A 19,689-nucleotide genomic window follows, 5' to 3' on the forward strand; every position below is an offset into this window, starting at 1 on the left:
GCGGAAACGAAACCTTGGTGCTCGCAGGATGCGGGAAGGTAGTCCACTCTTGCGCAGACACCGGTGTCAAATCCAAATTAGGTAGATCTTCAGGGGAAAATGGAATTTTGAAGTGGTCTTGTCTTATTCAAGTTTGTAACTGTTGCAGCTTTGAAGAAGGCAGAGTCGCTTCTCTAAACGTTGGTTCCAGCGACACTCAGTGTTTGAAAGAATTTTTTAGGCAGATCGGATGCAGCTTACGAAATCAGTAGTAGCCGAAGCGATAAGGCCGACAGAGATTGGCACATTTGCGCGTGAAACGGAGCTATGAAAAACCGATGAAAATCAAACACCGGAAAAGAAAATCGCAAAATAATTAGTTTGTTTCCACGCGTAATCCCGCTACGTTGCTTTGTTAGTTGGTATAATTTATACTTTGAAAACACACAGCCCTGTATCATAGCCTCTACAAATTCCTTTTTTTTTGGACTATGAAGGCGCGCTGTTTCGCTATTCGGTTCACGCTGAAATCAAGCGCATATTGCGCTATACAAGGTCAATAAACAGTGAAGAAATGAAATAGCGCTGGGGTCTATTGATGCAGAAAATACATTCTTCAATTTACCAGGCCACATGGTGACGCCCCCATCTAGCTCTGCCGCAAAAAAACGCCAGGCCTGCGCTGAAACCGCAGCACAGTCACAGCGAAAGCTGGAAGAGCGGCATTTCTAGAGCCCGTTAAGCTCTCTTGGGGCTACAATACAAGTACACTAGAAAGGTACCCACTACGCCATAAATCACAATTTTTGTGAAGTTGGAAGCACCTACTAAGCCATTATTCGTCATTCTGCGGAGAAGCGAGGCAGCAACTACACGTCTGTAAGGCATTATGTGCACTTTGTTGACGCGACGACTGATGACGATGAAGAATTATGCCTCAGGCCTTTGTAATTTGTTGGAATCTTTAAACGGCCCACCAGTTATATCATTTGCATTGGGTGACGCCCGGTCGCTAATTCCCTCTCCCGTCACGCTGTATAACATACGTTGACGTGGGAGAGAGACAGGGGGGGGGGGGCGAAGAACTTTACTGAGACCCCGAGAAAATGAATCATGCGCTTATGGGCTTCCTTGGCAACAAATACAAGTGCACTTGCGAGGAACCCACTACGCTATAAATCATTGCAATTTTTGAGAAGTAGGGCAGCAGGCACTGTGCCATTTTTCGTCATTCTACGGAGAGCGTTGGTACCTGCTAAACGCATGTAAGGCATTATGCGCACTTTGTTGATGTTGTGCCTGATGACGATGAAGAATTATGGCAGAGCCCTTTGTAATGGGTTGGAAGTATTCAACAACCTACTCGTTGCGCAGTTCGCATTGTGTGACGCCTGGTTACAGAATTCGCGTTTTGCGACGCTTGGTGCTTATTTTACTTTTCTACCACGCTATATTGCATATGCTAATGTGGTTCCTTGACGACATGAAGCCTGTACAAGACCTTTTTGCACAGCAGTTTCAAGCACCGGCATGGCTCAGAGGTTGAATACTGACCTCCCACGCAGAAGGCCCAGGTTCGAACCTCGTTCCATCCTGGAAATTTTTTGAACCTCGTTCCATCCTGGAAATTTTTTCTTATTTCAAGAAAAACCAAAAGGCACGTCCTCAGAGGAAGGCACAACGTCGTACACGTGGCACTGTGACGCACTGTTAGCTCGCGGGCTGCCTAAACTATGAATGAGTACTGGTTTAATTACGATTAATCTCGCTACGCATAGCTTTGCAGGCTATAGCAACCAAAACGCTGCTCTTGAGCAAGAGGTATTTCGCAAAGAACACTAACATTTTCATGTCCATCCCTTCTCCAGACAAGATTTTTAGCTGCTCAAAGAAAAGAAATGTTTATTTCAGGAGAAATACAGAGGTCGGCCTGAGCGACAGCTTTATAGAATGACTAATTTCTTGGGAGCATAGTAGCCGTACTATTAGTGGCTAAACTTCCGATGCGTGCTAACGTTCTCTTATCCCACACGAGCGCATGCCCATCGCCATAGTGGCCTGTCGGGCTCGACATTGCTTCAAGCGAGAGTGCGCGCGTCCCTCGAAATTCATGAATGAGCAATGTGTTCTCCAAGTGGCGGGCGATCTGAAGTTGGGCAAGACCTACTATCTTATTCCACTGTTACGCCAGGCGCGCAGCAATCGATACCCGACAAATATAGTGCCCTCAGAGACCGAGGTCTAAAGACACAGCGGGGGAGGGGGGAATCTGCATATCTTTTTGAATAATATTATGCAAAAATTTTAAGTAAATACATACACTGCGCCTTTAGGAAACACAAGTGGGCAAAATAATTCACAGTCTCCAACAACGGCCTGCGTCATGCGCATACTGTAGTAGGGATTTCAACGTAAAATGGCTGACTACTTTTACAAAGTAAATGTTTCAGGATACACGAGCATATTCGTTTCGATTAAATTGGCGCAGAGGAGGGACGACACGAAAGGAGGAAAATATCGGCAAGCCCGCCACAGTCGTCGGGTTTGCTACTCTACGCAGAGGAAGTAAGTGAAAGACTGCGATGTAATAATGGCCAGGGCGGGAGAGAGAGAGAGATGGAGAAAGAAAAGTAGGAAGGTCAACCACAGCACATCCAGTTTGCTATTATGCACTGGGGGAAGGGTACGGAGGATAAAAAGAAGGGAAGGAGAGAGAGAGAATAAAGTGCAGTACTAGGCTCAAGACTGCATCTTGACACCAGTGTTTGTCACTGAAATCTGCTACCAGTGCGGAGCACGTGTGGCTGTCTTTCTCATCTGCGAACCATAACTGAAATTTCGCTAAATCCACTGATCAATTGCAGCCGTAAAGCGTAGCGTAAGGTCACGCGCCTGCGCGGCGCTTGGCATGTCTGCGGCACTTGAGGAAAGTTCTAAAAATCTTTTTTTTAAAGGTACTCAAAGTATGATCTGGTTTGTATAACGCGGCCCGACAAGCGTCGCTGTCGACGTTGAAACGATTACAAAAACACAATACGTGTTCTATCGTCTATTCAGTGCTGCTGGAGTCACATTCGGAGCCGTCTGACATTCAAATAAAGGCCGCACGCATGCTTTTTGAAAGCCACCCTTCACCAGAGGCGGCAGAGTGAAGCTTAGTGACAGCGATGGAATTTCCAACGCCACCGTTAAATTGAGTGTACGACAGTTTGAGACAATGGGGAAGGGATGGGAAAATCAGTAAGGACCAGGTTTGAGCTGTTATGTCGAGGCAGTATATATTCACACCCGTAGTTACAACTTGGACCACTGCGTGGGACTGGGTACCACGTGGTTTGTGTTGCTCTTCAGTCAACTCCTTGGACCAAACTGGGAGACGACCAACTTGCAGATTTGGCAGCTCCACCACTTATTAGCGCATCACATGCTAAGGGAACCAGGAGAGATGCGATCGGACTCAAAACGCGGCATACACATGACGCGTTTCAGCGGTGGCACCGTGGCAGTTCCAGTGCACTGCTCCTGCGTTAGCAACGGAAGCGTCGACAGTCATACGCATATGGTTGCTGCCGGAGCACTTATCTAACAGGAACTCAAATATTTCGAATTCAAAGAAGAACTGGCTTATTGGTATAAATCACTCGGCCGAAGCACACTCAACCCTATTCTCCTACTTCATTGTGAAGGTACGATACTTATATACAATATCATCCGTGTAATGTTTAGCAAGCGGTAATATTGTGTAATGTATATGGCAGATTGTCACGTGGTTGTGACAAAGACGGTGGCATCAATACTGGGCAATGCGTAACATTTTATTCGGCGAACTTGTGCCCGGACATTGAAAAGTCGAAGCACAAGCAATTCACGCGGTACATTGATAGCGGCGAGTACAGTCGTCGGTCATTGAGTAACCTGGTCATCAGCGGAACGCGTCATATTTTTGTACGTCAGTCATCGAACCTTCCAGCGTTATTGCTGGTGCTCGCGCGAGCTCTAGAATGAACTTGACTCTTCGCGTCCCGCGCGAAATGTTTACAGAACGACCTAGAACAACCGCGAAGCTTCGCAAAAATTGCGGGGCGGGCTGTGCCGAGCGTTGCTAACACTTTTTGTGGGTAAAACTCCCATAGGTCAAAATAAAGCAATAAACACGCGGGACTATATATAACCCATCGTTTCTCAAGCTTGCCTTCAAAAAAAAATCAAGGTGGTTAATTTCTCGACACCGACCGAGAATCTACATTGTGAAACAATACTTTTAGATACGTCTCCATGGAGAAGTGAACTGCAGGGTCTCAAAGCCGCTAAGTAGCGTGCGCTGAGTCATCGTAATAGATATCGATGTGGCACTTGGCAAACAAGTGTACGGGAGACGAACCCTGCCGCAGATGTAATTTCGGCGTAACACGCAATACCACCGTCCTTGAACGATACCTTCATTTGTCCTTAGTCGTTGGTAGGTCTGGGCATTTGGCCTTTCGCAGGGCAGTAGAGTACAAATAGACCACAAAGAACAAATGAAAGATCTGATGACATAGTCCGAGTAAGATGCCAAGACCCGCCTGCCAGGCTGTTGCCATAACCCGTGGGCTAGAACAAAACGAAGCTCCAAGAGCTAGAGATGAGACATTGGTTAACTTTTCCCAGCAGCTCTACGTACATTAGGCAACCATGACTCCGAGAGGCCCACAATACCTGTCCCTACTCGCAAAGTATATACACAATAGAATACAGCGCGAAGCAGGGACTCTCTCGATTATAGCTGAATACGTGAAGATTGGCAGGCCAGGGCGAGTAGTCAAATGCAAATGTTGCACGTAAATAAAATGCAACGAGTTTATTACATACGATGTTTGTTGCTATCGAGAATTATTGTTTGATACTTTGGCGGCCAGGATTCGCGTCCAGGACCTTTTTCTGCTCTGCAAGTAACATCGCGGGTCCCAGAACCGCTGAAACGAGTCGCCAGCGAGTTGCGCATCAGTCAGCGCAAGAGCTCCAGCACCAGCATGGCGTAAGAAGCGATGAGAGTGTGAGCACACGTGGCTTGCAACATCGCGTAGCGCTAAAGTTCATTGAGCTCCATTCGTTCTGTCGCAGTGAAAAAGGAGGAAAGAAGCAGGTAATATGGGCCCTTTGATTTCGTCTTATTTGTCGCAAGAGACAATTATTAAAGAATATTAGCTGTAGACATCTTACATGCAAGCATCTCTATAGGCGAAAAAAAAAATCGCCGAAGAATAACCGTGGGAATATTTTTTCTCATCCGCAAGACGAGGCTCAAATATGATAGGAATGAAAAAAAAATACCACAGAGTGATTAGCTCAAAACAAACTGTGGTATACATACTTATAAACTATTCGAGAGTTTTAGTTTCACGTACGTGGAAGAGTTCACGTAGGTGAAGTGCCTGCGTGCCCTACACTGCGCATGCGCAGTACGTAAAGGCCGCCCACGCTTCTTGTGGGCATGAGTGACATCTTCGCGCTTGCGTTCCGTGCTCTACGTACAGTCTAGCGCGATTTGAATGTTACCACGGGAGCCTCGACCGGCCTAGCGTGCCAGGGGCCTGGCGGCACGTTTGGGAACAATGAAAATAAAGATTACGCATTCTTCTCCCCCTCGTTGGTTCTTCTATGCTACAAGAATCGCCCCTACGACAAATTGTCCACCCTTTCTCTCTATTGTAAGCGTTCCATTCGTTGCGATCAAGTGCTGCGAAGCGATCAAGCTTCTTTGGCTCTTATCTCAGCGGGCGCTAACTAAATTGATGCGAAAGATCTCGTAGGGTAGGTGCTCTGCACTGCGTTAGTTGAACGAGTAGCTAAGTTACCCAAAATATATGGCGTCGCCATTAAAAAAAATGAAATTGTGCCTTTCTCAGACGGGAGTGATCGCAGCTTAAGGAACAGCTAAAATAGACAGTGATGCTTGCCTCTCCTCGAAACAAGATTCTGGGCCGTGGCGCTGTTGTAGTTCTTGGTCGACACTCGCGCGATAACCGTCAAATTGCGCTCGTCTGTACGTGAAATTCCTACGGGTCGCTGTCTCGAGATCACGGAGGTATTGAGAGAGGGTAAGTCGGCAGTTTTCAAGATGGTGGCACACCGAAAGAACGCTCCCAGCGGTGCTCTGCTCCTAACGGTTTCGAAAAGTGACGACTTGTACGTGCTTCGTGACGTTGGAGAGTGCAACATATCGCAGACAGGACGCAGTAATCAGTGCGATGGACTGATATCGTCGTGCGCTTGTCGGCGGTTAGGAAAAGTGTTCAGGGCCCGCACCCGCCTGCACATGCAGTGAGTGATCGCGTAGACAGCAGCTGCTCTGATTCTCAGTTGCGTCTTGTCATATCCTTCTCATCGTCCGGTGAGCCCCTTAAATACTCTTGCTCTGTCTCCGTTATGAGGACGTCGCCAATTCTAGCGCAAGAGAACGTTCGCGCTCAAGGTGGCTCAACATGGAACCGAGCGTCTCTCGCTCGGCGACGGTCTCTCGGCTTCTTCCCGGACGTGATTGGCTAGGAAAAGCGCAAAACCTGCGTTTCACACGAATAAACGGAATCCGTCTTCAGGCCTGGGTGTTGGTTGTGCGTTCCTCGACTACCGGCGGTCGTTCTGCCGTCAATGCGCAACACCATGTGACAAGCTGCGCCGCTCACCTTGCAACCAAAACACGCTTCTCCGGCTTGAATTTATTTAGCTTTAGGAGTATCTTCGCCTGCCCCCGATGAGCACGGAAAGGCATGTGTAAGCAATTACCGTATGTATGCGAAAGCTCCATGTAGCTGCATCTGCGTACGTGAAATTACAAACATAGCGGACGCGTGCAGCACAACGTACGCAGAGCTCTCTCGTTTGCTACGCAAAACATCCAAGTACGTGAAAATAACGCTGTCTAATAACACGTACACTCAATGAGCGTGTTGTGTATTCGAATGTTTGTGAAATCTAAGACCGCAGAAACTAGACCATCGAAAAGATTTTGTATCGTTTATTGAATATATATGAGAACTTGGTCCTTTTCACTGCGAAGTGTTATTGGGTTCGATTTCCCTAGTTTATTTGTATGCAAGCCACAGAGCGCGCGGCTTCATTTTGAATAAGAACTGTGATGAAGTTTCTACTCTGCTGGATAATGAAATAGGTAAAAATATACTATTCCCGTTCGCGTAATATCGACTTATACGCGTCTTCAAACAAAACTTTTTATTCAAATAGAGTTTGAAATTCCACATCTTGATTTTACGTTAATGCCCTGCCAAACTTTTACATTAGTGGATAGGTATCAGAGAGACATAAATGCAATTGAAATATTGACATTTTTTTTAATATGCGGTGTAATTCCTGCCCCTGATGTGACTCCTGGCATATTTTCGCTCCACAAAAGTCAAATTAACTACTGTCGCCATTTATGGAGCCTGCAGACTTTTGTTTCACATAACATAACTAATATACATGCCGTCACCGTTTCAGATATTCTTTCAGCGTCTGTGGTTACCTGGGAGCTCTCGTCAATGGCACGATCATGTTAAATGCACACGAACACAAGCGCTGTAACGACACTAACTTTTATCAGTCCTATAAGGCTAGGTGAACCACGAGCGACGCTGGACAGGTGGGTTCATTTGCATAATGTTTTACATAACATTAATATTAAATGCGAAGCATTTCCTAGCGAACCTCAGGCACTTTGACCGTTTCTATCTACGTATCTATATATCTATCTATCTAGCCGCCTACGTCTGGGCGCTCTCCTGGTCGTCTCCATAACTTGTTATATACCAAATTTCGCATAGCAGGGGATCAGCGTATGACGAACACGATTCACTGGTCGGGACACGAATAACGCAAACTACATGTCGCGTACGTCATGGAACCCTTTTTCTCAGTCACGTGCGGCACATACCCGTAAACCAGAGTTAATATTATGCGGGTATGTGCCACAGGTGATACAGTCTCAACCAACAGAGTAACGGCGAACGAACACACACATTAACACGCAAGGAAAGTGATAACAATAATAACTGTTGGGGTTTTATGTCCGAAAACGGCGATATGATATGAGAGACGCCGTAGCGAAGGGCTCGGCAAATTTTGACCATCGGGTATTCTTTAACATGTACCGAGATCGCACAGAACACGGGCAATCAGCACTTTGCCACCATCGAATTGCGACCGCCACGGCCGTGATCGAAACCGCGAACTTCAGTCAGCAGCTGAGCACCTTAACCGCTACAGCACCGCGGCGCACGCAAGAAAAGTGAGGAAACTGAAGACAGAACACCCCTGGAAGACGCTCAACTACCATCCACTCGTCCACGTGGTCCGCAACGTGCACCACGTAGATTACGCAAAAACCGGCGTAAGTGCTTCCTACAATAAATATGCAGAGAGTACCAGGCCTCTCATCATCACGGGTGACTTCAAGATTGATTTATTAAGACCGAACAACGTTTGGTCTATATACTGCGTGAAAGACGGCTTGGATGTGGAGAGGGCATCAGAAGACCTTGCTGCCACGTCCACGACAGGATGCATCATAGATCATTTCATCGTAAAAGGCATCCAGGATCTCCACCAGCTACACTATACCTCGCACTTCACTACACTTCACAGGGTAGCCAGCCAGTCTGAGAACTGGCTAACCTCCTTGTCTTTCCGTCTTTCTTCTCCTCCTCCTCCTCCTCACTACACTTCGACTCCTCATAGCCGCAATCACGAACACATCGATTAACAAGTCCCGTCCAGCTGCTGGTGCTGACTGATCACGGTGATAATGACCTCGTTCAAGAACTGTCGAGAACCCCTTCTATACACATACACACGGGTTCGTGAAACGTGCGTGCGTGCTCCGTCATAAAGGAAAATATAAGCATAACAACTGTAACTGTGACTGTAACGTACGAGCAGTGCGCCTGCGCGTGCCACTCGGCCGTGTATTTATATAGGGAAGCTTTCTTGAATGAAGCTTACTGCGAGTAACGCCTGTTCTGTGCATCTGTGTTCCTTCTTTGTCATTTTCGGATTCGCGCTATGCGGTATTGAAGAATATAAGCACTACATATCAGCTTACCGCGTCTGGTGTTGGTAACACCCATGCTGCTCTTGCCATCGTTACGCAACTGCAAACAACTGGTTATATAATACATATGCGACTCTTTAACAGATGAGTATGCGTATACCACTTCTATATTTCTCTAGAGTCATTCCGTAACGTTTCGCTCAATATGAAAAATTACGCCACAGTCACAATCTCGCGCATGCTTCGCATTACATGGATTCCCACGGTACGTGGGATCTGCCGAAATTTTTCCTGTACTAATTGCACAGAATCTGCGCTAGATACTGTTTTCTTAACAAATAACTTGATGATGCAGACAAGGTTGTTTGTCTAGAAGGGCGATGAAGCACTCCTTGCTCAACAGACTAGGTAGCCTAAATGCGCAGCAATAATACCGCATTAATAAAAAACAAGGGTTTTGGGTAAAACTTGGTAGGGTGATACATGCATACATACATACATACATACATACATACATACATACATACATACATACATACATACATACATACATACATACATACATACATACATACATACATACATACATACATACATACATACATACATACATACATACATACATACATACATACATACATACATACATACATACATGCATGCATGCTTGCATGCATGCATGCATGCGTATCATTTGCTTGCTGAGCATATAAAGCTTGTTCCCTTGGAAACGATAATTTGATTCTAACTGTGGTTTTCTTGTTCAAATCCGCCCAAATGTCAGAAATTCTGTCATGAAAAATCTGCTAGTTCGACTTGTCCGAAATTTATTGCAGTAAAGTCAATCCGTTTCTCTAAGAAAATCAGCTGTCGCCAAAGTCTTATCGCTGGCTGCGATTTTCTCTTACTATTTGCTATCGTATTCTTTAAAGGTAAGGGCTATAAAGGAAGGAAAAAAATAGTCTAGCCAAACGCCAAGGCCTCGCTGCTCATTAAGAGCGGATATTCTTCGAGAAGGACACCCGCTCTCTTCGACTTTTTGTTCTTATCGCAAAACCTGAACCAAATGCCTCTGCCGTCAAGGAAGTGACTTGCCCGCATGTTTTGTCTTTCGTCTTCATCCGAATTCCATTGCACGTGTATTATTGTTATTCTTGTTGGACCACCAACTGTCTGCTTCCTCTTCTCCTTTTTGCCGGGATGGCAGCTCGCTTCTACCTACTTTCGATTTTATAGATTATTCTGTCCCGGCAGTTGCCAGGCACTCGGATACATCCTCCAAATCGTACACTCACTCCCCAGACGGCCCCGCTCCATGTTCGAGTGACTAGAGGCTCTATCACTTGGGAAGTGACCTTTTCAAAAGTACAGGCCCTTCAGCGGATATTACGTTTAACTTAGAAAACGTATTTCGATTCCTTTACAGTCTCATCTTTTCTAGGTTGTTCCCAGTGACAGGACTGCGAAAAACCCGCCGAACTTCCGCGGAAAAGGAGATTGCAGGAATTTTTATAAAATGGTTGAACCGCATATTTCATTTGTTTAGCGCCTCTATTTGCCTCTGTGTCCTTTACCTTATTACAGCACTACATTCCCCGCCACTTTCTCCCAGATGCGCCATTTGTGTCTTATCGTAATTACCTTTTTTTATAGGTATACGTGTAAGCACCAGAGTTAAGAAGCAGCAGCCATTATTGAAACATATGCCGGTTATTTTCATGATGCTCTGCTGTAACGCAGAATGGAAATGACGTGCACATTTCGTGCTTTTTTCTGTTAATTCTTTTTGTAAACAAAACATTTCCTGTATGGCTCGTGACGAAGCTATAATTTGAGAAAAACACATAAACGCACACACACACACACACACACACACACACACACACACACACACACACACACACACACACACACACACACACACACACACACACACACACACACACACACACACACAGTTTGTTGATTCTTCGCGGTGAAATCGGCGCGATTTTTTAAATATGAAGTTGTGATCGGCACTATGCTCAACTATCCTGCTGCCTTGTAAAGCACTCTGAGAACGCCATTTCTGTTGTGACTAGCCATCTTCGGTCTGTCAAAGTAAAGTAGTGTTAGTACGTTCACCGTGTAAGGTCTCTTTATTCGTCCAGATTTCCTATGTTTTGCAGTGTCCTAGACACGCACCTGTGGACTTAATTTTTTACATCGAATATGTATTACCGAAACAACAATAACTTAACTTCGTTTATAAACTGTCAATTCTCATAAGAATTGGCGCAACGGTTGCCGAGGAATCCAATTTCTCTCTTCTCACGCAGGTATGTAGGAGTTTCCGAGAAACCCCTAGCTCGCAAAATTCAACCTAAACACGTTGAAACTGAAAAGTCGCTTTTCTCGGTAACCAATGCGCTGATTGTAATAACGCTATTGTGTGTAAACGGTGCTGCCTATAATGGCCAGAATATAGTTCCACAGAGACACGGGTCAAAGCAAGGAAAAAAAAAAGATTGACTTAGGGGAGCGAACCTTTGGGGCAATTGGTTGTTCGCGAGGAAATTGTGACAGCGCAGAAAAACGCAGATAGAAGAGGGCGTCTTCTTTTGTGTCCTCTCATCCAGCCATTTTCTTTTTCTGCGCTGTAACTATGTAGAAAAATATAATATAGTAAGCGATTTAAAGCAGAGTCTCTTGCACAATTGAAAATTAAACAGCACCCAAGTGGCAGACGCATTCATTATAGAAGCAGCGCAAAAAGACGTAGGCGAAGAGTAAACAAGCGCACTGGACGAGCGCTGACTCGCAACTGAAAAATTTATTTGGAAAGAACATCGAAGAAAACAACAAGAAAAACAACGAAAAAACGTGTGCAAAACAGCGTGTCAAAGAGCAGAAAACGCTAACCTAGTTACTAACATAGGCATCACTTTACAGTACATGTGCCAAGTAGATAATCAAACTCTTTTTCTGTCAATGACAATGATGGCTGACTGACGCATGCGTCTCCCATTCTTTTGATGTGGAACGCCTCTATCACCTCTCGAGTAATCTTGCATTTGTGTGATGACGAGATCTTCGAGTCTGAAAACAATGGTAAACAGCCACACGTGCAACAGTGCGATGCGAGATGTGCGCTGCTTCTATAATGCATACGTATCAACTAGTACAACTTTCTATCCTGAGGCAGACGCATTAACGAGGACAAGACTAAGAAATGGCAGTCAGAGAGGCGCATAACTATTATATCAGCGTATAATGAAATTAGAAAGAAAAAGCATTCCTGCCAAGAGAGAGAAATAGATGAAAAGGAAACGCAGGGAGGTTAACCTGGCGCGAGTGACCGGTTTGCTACCCTGCACAGGGGTGGGGATATAGGGGTCGGAAAGAGGACAGAGAGAGAGTGAGATAAAATGAAAACGAAAAAAAAAAATGCACACATGCACACACACGCAAGACGTTCCAGTCAGAGCCGTTCTGAGAGACCAGTTGAACGCAGAAAGCGCAGTAGCGCTTGCACAGCCTTTTTCTGTGACGTTTGGTCCGGTCGATGGCGCAGGATTCTTTCTTCCGACAGAGTGAGGTCGTCCAACTTATCGAGCGCGTTGCAAAGTGACTGTCTCTGTGAAGAGTACTGTGGGCAGTCGCACAGAATATGTTGAATTGTTTCATCACTGCCGCAGTGGTCACATGATGTGGTGTCGTCCATTCCTATGCGGCACGCGTATGCGCGCGTAAATGCGACACCCAACCATAACCTGCACAGGAGGGTAGCGTCACGTCGGCGAAGGCCTGGAGGAATTTGAAGGCTGAGAGTTGGGTCAAGGGAATATAGTCGCGCATGCTTGAAGTGCGGCTCGTTCCATTGCGACGTGGTGCATTGACGAGCAAGCACGCGGAGCTTCCATGCAGCGTCAGTCCTAGAGAGCGGTATTATTATTTGACTGCTTTCTGTATGGGCTGAACGGGCAGCTTGATCGGCCCGTTCATTGCCGATAATTCCACAGTGACTTGGAAGCCATTGAAAGGTTATTTCATGGCCTTTCTCAATTAAATGGTGAGTCTCTTCTGCAATCTGAAATACCAGTTGCTCGTGCGGGCCGCGGCGTAAAGGTGACAGAAGGGATTGCAGTGCCGCCTTTGAGTCACTGAAGATCGTCCATTTTTGTGTCCGTTCATCAGTAATGAAACGTAATGCGGCAAGAAGCGCTGCGAGCTCTGCTGCTGTCGATGTCGTAAGGTGAGAGGTCTTAAATTTGATTGTCGTGGCTTTCAAAGGTATTACGACAGCTGCGGTTGAGCTGTTCGTCATAACGGAGCCGTCGGTGTATACGTGCATTGAGCCTCGGTACTTCTCATATAACAGGAGCAAAGCGAGCTGTTTAAGAGCCGGTGACGACATATCTGCCTTTTTACGGATGCCGGGTATCGCCAGGCTGATGATAGGCTGAGTCAGGCACCACGGAGGAACTGAAGGTCTCGCAGCGGGCGTGAAGCCTGTTGGCAAAGACTCGCGATATGCGGCTACCGTTCGGCAAAAAGAGGTGCATGGTCGGTCTACTGGTAAAGAGGCTAGGTGGTGACGGGGAGTCCGAGCAAGATGCCTTATATGTGTCCTGAGTGCTTCGACATCAATATGTGTCTTGATGAGGTGGTCTCTGGCGATCGCTATAGAAGCCACCGTCGACGCGCTAAGAGGCAAGCCTAGGCAAATTCGGAGCGCTTGGGCCTGAACACTTTGTAGTATTCGTAGGCTTGTTTTGCTTGCGTTGGTTAACGCGGGCAAGCTGTAGCGCAGGAAGCCGAGGAAAAGTACCCTGTACAGCTGTAGCATAGCACTTGGTGACATTCCCCAAGTCTTGCCTGCGAAGAACTTCAATAGATGACAGATGCCGATCAACCGCTTTTTTATGTACAATACGTGATGGCTCCATGAGAGATCCCTGTCGATTATGACACCCAGAAACTTGTACGACCGAATATACGGTATAGTTTGGCCATTGATGAATACGCCGTAATGATTCATAGGTTTGCGCGTAAAAGCCACGAGGGCGCATTTCTCGGAAGAAAGCTCCAAGCCTCGATTACGGAGGTAACGGGCAGTTTGAGCGGCAGCTCTTTGAATTCTCGCTCGCAACTGCAGGCGTGTTACGGCGGACGTCCAAATGCAGATATCATCCGCGTACATTGATATCTTCACTGTGCTTGGCAGGTGCTCAAGGAGGGCAATCAGCGTAAGATTGAACAATACAGGACTGAGTACGCCGCCCTGGGGGACGCCACGGTAGCTGCCAAGCGCTTCGTATACACTGTTAACTAGAGAAGCAGAAACGTACGGCCCCGGTTTTAATCCCCGCGGCTCATTAAGGATTTTCTCAATTATTGTTTACGTATGTCCAGAAATCTTTATCCGCCTTTTATATTTTCCTGAGCAGCCCTCTGCCGTTTCTATAGGGTTTTGGTAGGGGCCAGGACAATCGATGTGGCCACAAGAAAAGCCTCCAAGATCGGCGCTTCGCGACTTTTCCGCTAGGCCCTAGGGGAAGGGCGCATTCGCCGTCGCATCGTGAAAAAGGTGGATCGGTGTTTGCCGCCGCATGTGTTGCCTTAATTTTTAGTAGACCACTGGGGAAGGAGTGGGGCTTGCCCAATTTGTGTGACACATACGCGCTAGGACATTCCGCGTACATAGGACGAACGAAATTTGCTTTCGCTTAGCCATACACAGCTTGGCTGTAATGAAATAAAGGATGTTCTAACTTAGCGCTACACTGCCGCGCATGCGGGTGTATGCCAGAGTAAAATTACACTAACAAGATCGCGAGACGTAGAGACGATGTAACCCTCTAGGTCATTGAAAAATACCGGTTGAAAAAGCCATACCAATCAGTCATACGTCCATCGCTCCAATAGAAAAAGAGATAGAGCACCTTGAGAAGTGGCAGACGCATTGATTGTATGTGGTAGAGCAAAGGTTTGTAAAGAAGCAAGACACGCTGATATCCCCTTCATTCTCTCGCCATGATAACGCGAAGTTATACATGTTGCGGCTTCTCAAAAAAAAAAAAATAGAAGTTGAATTTTTCATTATGTATCCGTGCCAACTTGCCAAAAATTTGGGGTTTTAAGGGTGAAAACCATGATACGATCATGGGGAACGCCGTAGTAGTTTCCACCAAAGGAACTTTCGTAATGTTCGCTGTTATAAACCACACTTTTTCTTTTTTTCTTTGGTCCTGAGTCAGTTTATCGCCGCCTTAAAGCCATGAAAAACAGGTACCAACTCGCTTAGCTTAGTTTTCAATAAAAATTTTATATTCCCAGTGACAGCGAGTAATATGCGCTTTATTTAAGTCGGCAGTGATATCAAAACAGAAGAATTCACTTTATAGATCTCTCTTTTCAATAAAACAACGCACTTATTAAAACTGGCATATTAAAACTGAAGAATACACTTTACAAATCTGTCTTTTCGACAAAAAAACGTACCTAATTATTGCGAAAAAGTATAACAATACGGCATATTTATATCGAACCAAACTTATACATTACAGAACACCCAGTATTGCGAAACTGCATTGCCGCCGCGTTTGTGCAGTGGTTACGGTGACACTCCTGGCACGAACGACGCGGGTTCGATGCCGGCCGCATTTTGATGCTATAGGCCCGTCTGGTGTGCGATATCTGTGCGCGCTGAAGAACCCCACTTGTGCGAAATTTTCGTACATCTGCACTACTGCGGGCCGCCTATTAATGTCGTGGTTTTCTCAAGTAAATCCCGGAAAATATTTATTGCGAAACTAGTTTGTCAGTAGAACTTCGAAGAAAGTTAAAAAAAAATCCCAATTAACAGTTACGTGTGTCCCAAAATGTTAATTTTTCATTTGTAACCAGTGTGTTCCCTCCTTCATTTGTCGAGTACCAGTAGTCAGTAGTGGGGCTTGCCCAATTTGTGTGCACACACTCGCTAGGAGTTACGATGTACATAGAAGGTACGAATTTTAGTTTCCCCTAGACATATACATTTTCCGTGTAAAATTTAGCTTCCCGCAGGTTCTAGAATTTCACTTGCTCATTAAGATGCAGCAATTTCCATCGAAGTAGCTTTTGCGGCCGTTTCGCAAAAGCATTTCTCCGTTTTACACGCATTAGAGACGAAACATCCGAGTGGACACAAATCTAAAGTTTCCTATTGCACGTGAAAGTCAAATTGTGAGCTTGATTTCGTAAGAATCTTCTTCAAACATTCAGTTTCGCCCACTGTTTTTCGCTCCTGGTTTCTAACTCTGCGCTCATGCTGGAGGCATGCCAGTCTCTGAGTTCACTCGAAACCATGTGACTCAAGGGTCGGTAACCTCGGTGACATTACGTAACAAGCCGCAGCACAGCTGAAGCTCATTGGTGACAGGTCACGGGGCGCATAGAACAGCACAAAAATTATATATTTGCGTCGAACATAATTTGCACAATAGAACATGCTAATGTAAATACACAAAGGAAGCTTTTTTTACCATGAAATTAACAAAAAAAAGGCCATCGTGTGATTAAACGTGGCAACGCACTTAGCTTATATAATCGTCATTTCATTTTTCATGAAAGCAGCACGGTGCGTTTTTCTAAAAAAGAACGCATGGTAATGCGGGCATGTCATTGACCCCAAAATCTCGCGTAATACATTGGGTACAAGACGCTGGCCTAAACGCCCGAAAAATCTGTTTCAGCTGTACATCATATTGGTCTCTGCACAAAGACGGCCGCTGATGCAGTCGAATTTTAAGCAGTATAACGAGACAGCACACGTAAGCATTCGACGTGCCGCACAGGAGTGGCGCTTGGTCTACGAATTTAATTGAGTGGGCTACCGAACAATTAGGGCGTCATAAATTTCAATATGAAATACAAAAAGCACGCGTACCATCAAGGAAGGATTCAAGACAGAACAGAAAAGGGCGTACCATCAAATAAATTCTTTCTTGATGGTAGGTGTCTTTTTTTGTATTTCAGTAAGCATGTACCAGCCAGCTCAGCAACAAGTATTACTAAATTGCTGACACGCACCACATCCAAATAAGCCAGAAGCAGAGGAGTAGATGAAAGCTCAAAATACATGAAAAAATCTTTAACAGGGGTGTCGGTGTAGCCACCATTATGACAAGTGGTCTTGCCTTCTTCAAGGCAAGAACTCAAGGCAGCTTGAGAGCAGATTGCTGTCGTGAAAGAGACTTGGCCACTTGTCGAAACGTTGGCTGAAGCGAAACTACCTGTTCAAGATTTCTTCACATATGCGCATACATCTAATAATCAGCGTGCACCGTAGGCGTTTAATCTGAAATATCGCGAAGTACCTCTTTTGCTATTTTTGAGAGTATATGAAACTAGAAAAATCAATTGAAAAAATAAGTCAGGGAATATTATGAAAAAGCGAAGCGAGGTGCAAGATTTTTAGTTTCTTCCAACATGTTTAACAATATCTTTCGTGTTCTGATTCATTAACCTTGAGAAAAATAATCACTTTGTTCTTTCTGGTCACGCTTAGTTGTAACGAAGAGTTAGTATTGACGATGGGGAATCGCCTCTTTACACAAAAGTACACAAGGTCACCTACTGCACTGATGCTTTCATTCTGACTACTTACTACGGTGGATGTTGACATTAACCTACACCAAAACTGCCCTTTTTGCAAACAGTCATCGGCGACATGAAACAAAAGTGCGTAACTTTCGCACGTATATAGAATATTTAAACGCGTGCCAACCTGAGCATGTCGGTACATAGTCATAGTGGGAAAAGAGCGCGATGCAACGAAGCCAAGGCCAAAGAGGACTAACGCTGACTACCAACAACTGTGTTCATTTTGCTGTACAAATATATACAGATTCCTGAAAGGGGAACGACGGAGTAGTAGGAGATTTTCCTAACGCAGGCGCACACTAATCATGGCATGCTTGAATGTGTTAGGAAAATATTCTCTCTCCTCCATCGTTCGCTTTTCCAGATTGCGTATATATTTGTACAGCTAAACAAAAACGCAGTTATTGGTAGTCAGCGCTAGTCATGTTTGGTATTTCTTATTTTCCTTTTGTCGCCCTGTTTTCCCATTATGAGCATATCGAATTTTTTCCACAACCGGGAGGCGGGAAGGTAGGGGGGGGGGGTTGACGGGGGCACTGTATTAATATTATGAATTCCAGAATAATTTTTCTTCACGTGCACTTACTCTACATTTCGGACTCCGTATCCTTGATTTGGCAACACGAGTAGGCGTTGTTGGTTCTGGACGCACCGACAAAAAGAACAAACCAGAAACACAAGAGTTGAAAAAAAAGCAACAACGCCAAATCAAGGCACGTATTTCACTTTTTCATGTAAAAGCAAAGCCATAGTTGCGGAATATATATCGCATTCCCCGATATGTTTTCACATTACTAACTTCTGATCTCGAACCACTTAGTTTCATCCGTGCTGCGGTGACGCGCCTGCTTTTTTTTTGTCTATGCAAAAAGGCCGCCTAGTATGTTGAACCGTGAACATTGATCACATGACTTATTTCATATTTAACCATAGATTCTCCTGCATGCACGAATTTGCAGCATGTGAAAAAAAAAGGCAATTGAAAGTCTTACGAAACATAAATCAGGCCTCTATGGTTCGTGCTGCCTACACGAGTGGCAGGGTTATTGCGTCGTCTAACCTATTCGCGGAGTTCCTGAAAACCTGAGTCTCTGAACACGTGGCCTTCTTCTGTGGCCCATTGCGCAAGACTGAGCGAAGAAAAATGCTGGGATGTAGGAAGCCGCCACGTGCCTTAAGAAAGGTAAAACGCGGGGTTCCGTGAAACGACGGAACAGCCATCGACATCCGGTGTAGCGAAGTCTATATTATTGTCTTGACTGCTTTTTTAGGGCTCATTAACCTCACATTTAGAGCGAGGATGCCGTACACGTGGCGCGTCTACACGTGGATCAACTACTGAAGGCAGGACGTTTGGGCGTTATGGTAGTTCATTGTACTTCAGAAACCATAGCGCAGTAAGCGAACACGAGACAAGTTGAACACAAGACAAGCGCTTACTTTCAACTAGGGTTCTATTGCAGATCCTGAGCACGGATCTGAAACTGCAACTACTCACAAATTATTGACTGCACCGTTTGTTCGGCGAATTGCCCCGAACAGCACAATTCGAAACAATGATCCATGAACTGGAAGCGAGGCAAGCGCACGCGTGCGCGCTGCACGGAGATAGCCAACGTCGTTTGCAACGCAGATTGTGCTTCTTATGTTGAGTAATTAATGAATTTGAATATAATTTCTCGTGGCAGCCGTCGTTTGAGTTTATTTAGAAGACATCATTACCGGATTGCGATGTACGCAAAATTTGTCAATTGCGTACGTCGGCGAGCCATATACTACAGTGCTGTATACGCCTGGGCGAAAAAAATAAAAGTGAAGAAGGGAACACACGGGCGGCAAGCACACAGAATTCTGGACAGGCGTAACCAGTAATTGAGTCAGACTTTAACGAACCGTCGGGATTAACCGAGTTATAAACACCGGGGCCACACGTTTCAGAAGAAGAAGATTTTTAATTAAAAGAAGGAGGAGAGCGCACGCTGGTTATCCATATGGGGCACTTGGGCGGTGACTTTTAATTGTTTTCTGGGGGCCTCCCCACGAGTGTATGACATGAA

Source organism: Rhipicephalus sanguineus, unplaced genomic scaffold, assembly GCF_013339695.2.
Source record: "Rhipicephalus sanguineus isolate Rsan-2018 unplaced genomic scaffold, BIME_Rsan_1.4 Seq991, whole genome shotgun sequence".
In the NCBI taxonomy this organism is placed as follows: domain Eukaryota; kingdom Metazoa; phylum Arthropoda; class Arachnida; order Ixodida; family Ixodidae; genus Rhipicephalus; species Rhipicephalus sanguineus.